Genomic DNA, 7,390 nt, shown 5'->3' on the forward strand with positions numbered 1-7,390 from the left:
ATGGAATCATATTATTTAATTAGTATTGATCAAGAATTAATTTAGAATTAATTTAGTGATCAAAAGGAACTAATTAAATATGGACTCTTATATATATATATATATATATATATATATATATATATATATATATATATATATATATATATATATATATATATATATATATATGGAATGGCCAAGTTCATTTACGTTGGGCTAAGCTTTCATGGATAGTCCATGGAGTGTTTAACCCATGGATCATATGGAAATGAAAGGTCATGGGTATTAGGGTTTAGATGAATGTAACCTAATCCTCCATACTATATAAAGAGGTCTTTGGCACTTAAAATTTGAACTAGTGTGTGACAACAAAGGGTGAGCTGATTTCTAGAAGTGCTAGCTATTCTCTCAAGTTTTCCAAGGTGTTTTTGGTGATTTGTGATTCCACTTGAGGCTTCCACACTATTGGGGCTAAGCTCTTAAAGACCAAGACTTCAAGCTCCAACAAAAGGTATGTCATCTAACTAGGCTTTTGTAGTATAGTTGCTCCATATTATGCTAGTTAGGATGAAACCATGGAATATTGAATATTTGCATGTATAATAGAGAAAACATAGATCCAAGGTTTATAGGGTTGCATGTACACCATAGGAGTGTTAGAATGCTCAAAACCCATCACTTTACCCTTAAGAACCATTCTAATGGGTCAAAAACCCAAACCCTAAGCTTAAGAGGTTAAGGGCTTACTCAATAATCACCAGAACATCAAAACAAAGCTCATGGATGCAGATCCGGACCTTAAAGGCTGAAAGATCATGTAAAGTTTCCAACTTAACTCTCATGCAAGGCTAGAAGAAGCTCAAAAGCTCAAAAGATGCCAAAAGAAGGCCTTAATGGATGCATGGAGCCCTTAAGACCTTAAAGTTGACACCATTATGCCACAAGAGCTCCCAAGAACCACAGATCCGAAAGAATAACTCATTTGGGACGACCAACGCCCCATCAACCACTCAAACTTAGCTAACCCATGGAAACTAGCCCTAACAAGGAGATCTAAGCATAAAATAAGCAAAGTTGAGACTTTATACCCGAAAAATGCTGGAAATAGAGCAAGGAATCGAGATCTGAAAGCTCCTCTTGAATCACCACCTTGCACTAAGCTCTTCTTCCTTCCACAAGCTTCAAACACACCCAAAATGCACTCAAAATGGGCTCACAACACTCAAATTGGTTCTAGGGTTTCGAGGTTAGGGTAAGAGGCAATGGAGGCTGGAAATGAGGCCAACACCTAGAACTTAAGGTGTTTAAATAGGGTGCAAAACCCTGAAATTAGGGGCTTCTCAAATAGCGTCTAACTCGTCGAGTTGGCCTCCACCAACTCGCCGAGTTGATTCTCAAAAACACGCGTGCCTAAGACTTCCAACACGTCGACGAGTTGGCCTTTAGCAATGATGATTTATTTCCATAATTACCTTCTAGATTTTGGGCGTTACAAAACATGCAAAAGAGGAACATAGTGATAAACTAATGAAGTCAGAAATCACGATTGTACTACTTTTGTCTTTGTTAATTACATTTACATTCACTTCCAAGTTCCAATACTTTTATTCACAGCGGCGATATTGTCAATGAATTTGACAATTGATTTTTTGGCCTGTGTGTACTTACATTCAAGACTTTGATTCACAGGGACATGAAAGATTTTGTCAATGGACAATGAATTTGACAATTGAATTTTTGATATTTTTAATTACATTCACTTCCAACACATTTTGTTTCATTAGTTTGAATTTTATAGTTTAATTACATTCACTTCCAAGACTTTTTGTTACATTCACAAGGGCGATAGTATTTTTGACTTTAAATTGTAAGAACTTAAAATATTTTAAGGCATAAAAACCGAACCACCCGACCGGCCGACCCGCTATTAGTATATTTGATTCTTTCATTCATACGGGTTTGACTTAAAAAGGAAACCATGTGGTTTTCTGTTCTACACGTGCCAGTGCTTACGAAGTGAACATCATAAACATGGTTACTACTTTATCGTCTTCTCTATGCATGAAGTTTGTGTTCCTTCCCTGGTCTGCTATCTTTTTTCTGAATCTTTCATTGTTAATGTATCAAACTCATATCTTAGCGTTTTCAATCTTACAATTTTAACTTTGTCTTCTCCACGATACGTTTTGTATAGCGAATCCCATGCATCTTTTGATGTTGATGAAGAAGATATCCGTTCAAAGATCACATCGTCCATTGCGGGATAGATAAAAAACAGAGCTTTCCTATCCTTCTTCTTAGACCCTCTTAAATCACTTAATTGTTGTGTGGTTAAGCCTGCCTGATTTTCCGGTTCATTGATTCCATTTTCAACAATGCTCCATAATCTTTGAGATTCGTATAGAACTTTCATCTGTATACTCCAATAGTGATAATATATATCATTGAGTGTGGTTGCAATCCGTTGCCATTCGATGTCAAGACGCCTTGCTCTGATACCAGTTTATTGAATAGAATAGAGATTCGATATGGTAAAAGAAGATTTATAATCAAAACTTTTATTTATTACAGCAAGCGTAGACACACAATTGTTTATTCCATATCTATACTAATGATATATGTAACAACCATGTAACAGTCATGGCAGTTAATTATTAATCCAAAACAACGCAATCCTTCCTAAACAACAAAACGATAAAAGACTCCACATAGTAACTGACATATTTAGCTTATACTTTAACATCAACGAGCTTAATAATGAAGCACGACAAGATCAAATTCAAGAATAGTCGACGTATCATTACGGAAATACGGCTGAGCAGTGGCAATCCCACGAGCTAGTCGGAAAACGCCTGTACCACCAACAACAGACATTTCACGAACCTGACTCAAGATAGGGTTAGTGCCAAGAACCTGTAGGGTGCTACCATTGAAAGTCCCTTCTGTAAACACAAAGTTCAAGTTCATAAGAAACCGTGGTACTTCCAAGGATGCTGATCCAAATAGCCCTTGGCCCCTACCGATCCTCATGGAGCTTGCTTCCGGATCAACGGTTAGAGGGTTGTCAAACATGAAGCCAAGACCAAATTGGCTCATGCTGGTTGAGGTGATGTTTGAGTCGAATACTTGATATGCAGTTTGACCTGGTCCGGCGATGGTGTCATGAAAAAAAAAATGTAGGTTTGTAGACTTTTGTTTTTTGAGTGGGAGCTCCTTGAACCAATTTTGCACTGCTTTTGGCCCTTCAGAAACACTTTGAACCAATGGGATTGCTATCACAATTGTGCATAACATCAAAATCACTTGCTCTTTCTTCATTTTATCAGAAATCTGAACCCTAAATAATAAAGATTAAAAAATTTAGGGACTTGGTTCTTTGTTTCTGAAGAAGAAATATGGGATTGAAGGAGTTTTGGAGTTAAAAATGGGGTCTTTGAAAGATATGGAAAGTTGAGTCTTAAATCTTGTTCCTGCAAGCAAATTTCTAAGTAATGATAAGATCGAAACTTAAGAGAAAGTGGGACAAAAACTTGTTCTCTTATAGAAGCAAGCGGAGGGTAGCATTCACATATAGTGTAGCGGAGAGAACACAATAGTTGAATATTATTCATTTCTTATGCGATGGCTTTTGAATATTACCGATTTATTTCTGGAACAAGTATATTGGTCAATGAAATATATTTTATTACGTATATTGGTCAAAGGAAATATTCTTGCAAAAATCTTTGATCACTCATGTTAATTTCAGTTTCGGGTTAGAGGTTTAGTCGGTTTTGATTAAAGGTAATCGTATTCAATCTAAGTTGACTTTTTCATTGTTTTGAATTTAAACTTCCGAATTTTTCCTTTGATAAGAGATCCGATTTTTCCTCCTCCAAGAATCTAGCAGTGGAGTAGAGCTTTCCAGTTTTACCCCTACAATTTTACCAAAATTCTGAGATTGCATTTTCATTGTTTTGATTTTAAGCTTTCCAATTTTACCCTTATCTCCCTCCAATATCCAGACATATGAATTAACGCGCTAGCTTCTGTATCAATAATAGTCTCTTGGGCGTGCAAAAAGGATGAACCAGAACCAAGAGATGAACAGTTATTCTCACAGCTCAGCCCCAACAAAGACAACAACTGACTTTCCAGTCTTGTGAGTATATCAAACGAGATATCTTCATTCTGGGTGTTTGCTGTGAGCTTTCACATGTAATCAGATACTTTGCCAAAGCCTCTTCATTTAATTATTTCAGATTTTACCGGCTCAATGGTCACCAGTTCAACAGTTTTTTGGTAAACCTGGCCGTGTTAATCCAAGTCATAGATGCGCAAAAATCCGCTCTTCAGCGGTTCACGATCCAACCGGTTTTTAGAACATTGGTCTTTGGAGGCTTGTTTGACTCTTGACTTCTAACTTTTATTAACATAAAAACTTAAAAAACAGAGAAGCCATCGGCAGCGATAAGAAATTGCTTTTGGACTTGGACCGTGATAAATGTAGATTAGGTTTTGTGTTTCATATCGGCACCACATCATGTTCTCTCACCCTTTCTCTGTTTCTCACCTTAGAAAATGGTAAACTCTCACTCTCCTATTCCTCTCATTTTTAACAGAATTCAAATATACATAAATAATAGGTTTTGGACTTGGACCGTGACAAATGTAGATTAGGTTTTGTGTGTCATATCGGCACCACATCATTTTCTCTCACCCTTTCTCTGTTTCTCACCTTAGGAAATGGTAAACTCTCACTCTCCTATTCCTCTCATTTTTAACAGAATTCAAATATACATAAATAATAGGGAAATCTCCGATAAAATCTCAATATTGTGGATTAGTTTACGCTTTAATCCAAAGTTTTATTTTTTGAATAGAAAAGTTTCGATTATTTATATTTTGCCCAAATTAACGAAACAGTCATTATTTTTTTTCAACAGAAAATGACAGATTATTGTATAAAATTAGATAATCGACACTTTTTTGTTCAAAAAATAAATATTGGGATTAAACCATAAAGTGACCCAATATTGTCAATATATTAGGATGTTTATTAAGTAAGAAAATTAAATGGAATGAGTTGGAAATGTGTAAATATTGTCAAAAATGATTAAATGTCAACTTTGAGGCCATGGAATCTATTTTTGGAGACAAGATAAGGAGAAAGGGTATGAAAGATAAATTGTAATGGATGAAGGCAACTACTTTTAGGAGTTATATCTCAAATTGTAAATCAATTTAGAGAAACCTGGAAAAAATAAAGTGTTTTGGAGTTAAGATTTAGAAGTTATGGCCAAATGAAAAATGGCTAAAAGGTGTAAAAAATGGATTAAAACTTAAGTTCTTGGGCTAATAAATCGAAACCAATATAGATTTAGCCAAAGGTTAGAAGAAAAATTTGTAAAACTCATTCCTAGGTTTCCATAGATTTAAAGTTTGTCGAACTCTAATATTGTATGTAAAACTTATGGTTGTCACAAGATAGGTCGAAAATGGGAGGAATGGGTAACATCATATGTGGCAATTGTTTGCGTGTGTGAATGGGCTATTTGGGCTAAATATTTTAACTTCTTGATTACCTACGTTTAGACATATGGCTCGCATGCATCTAATGCCGGTAGGTTACATAACTGAGGACATTTTCGAGTTGTACAAATCATTATACACATCAAAAACTTTTGAAACAATACAATAACTCTCTTCCATTTTTAAGTTTTAAGGTTACTTTTTGGATAAAAAGTTCAGAAACATCAACAAGAATAAGGGGAGATTAAAATAAGGAATCCTGGGTAAATCAACCTCAAACTATGGAGAGTAAGGTATAACTTTCATCCCTTGACTTTATGAATTATAAGTGAAGCTTTCAAAAAAATGTTGAAAACTTCTTGAAGGGTATTATTTCAGTAACATGCAACACTTCTCAGAAAATATCCTAAAAAGATAGTGTGCCAGGGTTTCCGATAAGAAATAGGCTCTTGTGAATTTCCCGACTGACCCGACAGAAGGAAGGTCAACCCTTAGACCGGATGACGTTTTAATTTTTGGATGGGTTGGAGGGAAACATGCATGAATGGACCTTACAGGGGTATCCCCTCTCGTAGGCTTAAGGGTCGGGGGTTTCACGGTGGGACAGACTGCATTAAAAGCTGTTACATGCAAGGTCACCAAACATGAGAAATCGTGCATGGAAAATCAACACGTGTTCATACCATTTGCATTTGTCGGATGTGGTGGAGCTTTTTAGTAGAGTACAACGGATCATGCATAACAATGTTATATCCCCTAGATCTATGGATGTAGTCTTCAAAAGAATTGACTTTACCATACAAAAAGGCTTAGCGGCGCAACTTGATGCCCGTTTGCCTTCTCATTTGTTGTACGATGATTACTAGAATGAGAATTTTAAAGGTATTGTTGAAATAAACATCCACTACAAAAAAATTAGGAGAAATAAAAATATCTTAATTAAAATACATTAGGATTGTTACATATCCTAAAAAGAGAGTAAATTAGGATTAATAAAAATATCCTAATTAAAATACGTTAGGATCCTTAGATATCCTAAAAAGATAGTAAATTAGGATTAATAAAAATATCCTAATTAAAATACGTTAGAATCGTTAGATATCCTAAAAAGATAATAAATTAGGATTAATAAATGATATCCTAATAAGATAAAAGATAGGGTTGTTAGATATCCTAAAAAGATAGAAAGCTAGGTTAATGAAATATTTAAGAAATGTTTTTCACAAAGAAAAAGGATTTTTAAAAGTTACGCAAAAATCGAAAACTCTAAAAACCTGTGAACTCACCAATATTACATTGGCGTTTTCAAAACCTCATGTATTCCTAGGAGGTCGTGAGATAGAAGCCTACACTCCCGGAAGCAACAGTTGATGGAGGAAGCAGTTAGAAAATCCCTGTAGTTTATCGTTCATGTTTCATTCTATCTATAAATAAAATAGATGTCTATGTTACATATTCTGTTTTGTACTGTTCAATATATGTTCAAGGACTGAGAACCAACATACCTACGTCACATTGCCTGGCGTTTCCGCCGACGGTCGGGCATGGTGTGACAGATTGGTATCAGAGTTTTGGCTATAGCAAACTAGTGCTTCCTTAGGAAATACGACTATAGCCCAGGGGCTTATACTCCGATTAGGTTTGTCCTCAAACCTACGAATAAAAGTATTATTATTAATTACCCTACTGATAGATCATTTATGGGGAAAAGTGACTAGTCTGGAAATTTTCTCTTTAGGTTTCTGGATTTTAGAATAGCTATACGCCAAAATGGTCCTGCCCTCCGACTTTTTCCTACCTGGTTGATCCCTATGGTATGGTCTAGAAGTACAAAACATAAATTAATAAAAACTAAATCTCTCGATAAGAAAACCTGATATACTAGACTCTCGAGGAT

At 35.3% G+C, this 7,390-nt stretch overlaps 1 pseudogene; it reads right to left on the reverse strand.

The window, feature by feature from the left end:
- Positions 1-2,498: 2,498 nt before the first annotated feature.
- Positions 2,499-3,531, reverse strand: LOC145129008 (dirigent protein 22 pseudogene; annotated as a pseudogene).
- Between the last annotated feature and the right edge of the window lie 3,859 nt (positions 3,532-7,390).

Source organism: Lactuca virosa, chromosome 8 (assembly GCF_052849685.1).
Source record: "Lactuca virosa cultivar CGN04683 chromosome 8, Lactuca_virosa_CGN04683_v6, whole genome shotgun sequence".
Lineage (NCBI taxonomy): Eukaryota > Viridiplantae > Streptophyta > Magnoliopsida > Asterales > Asteraceae > Lactuca > Lactuca virosa.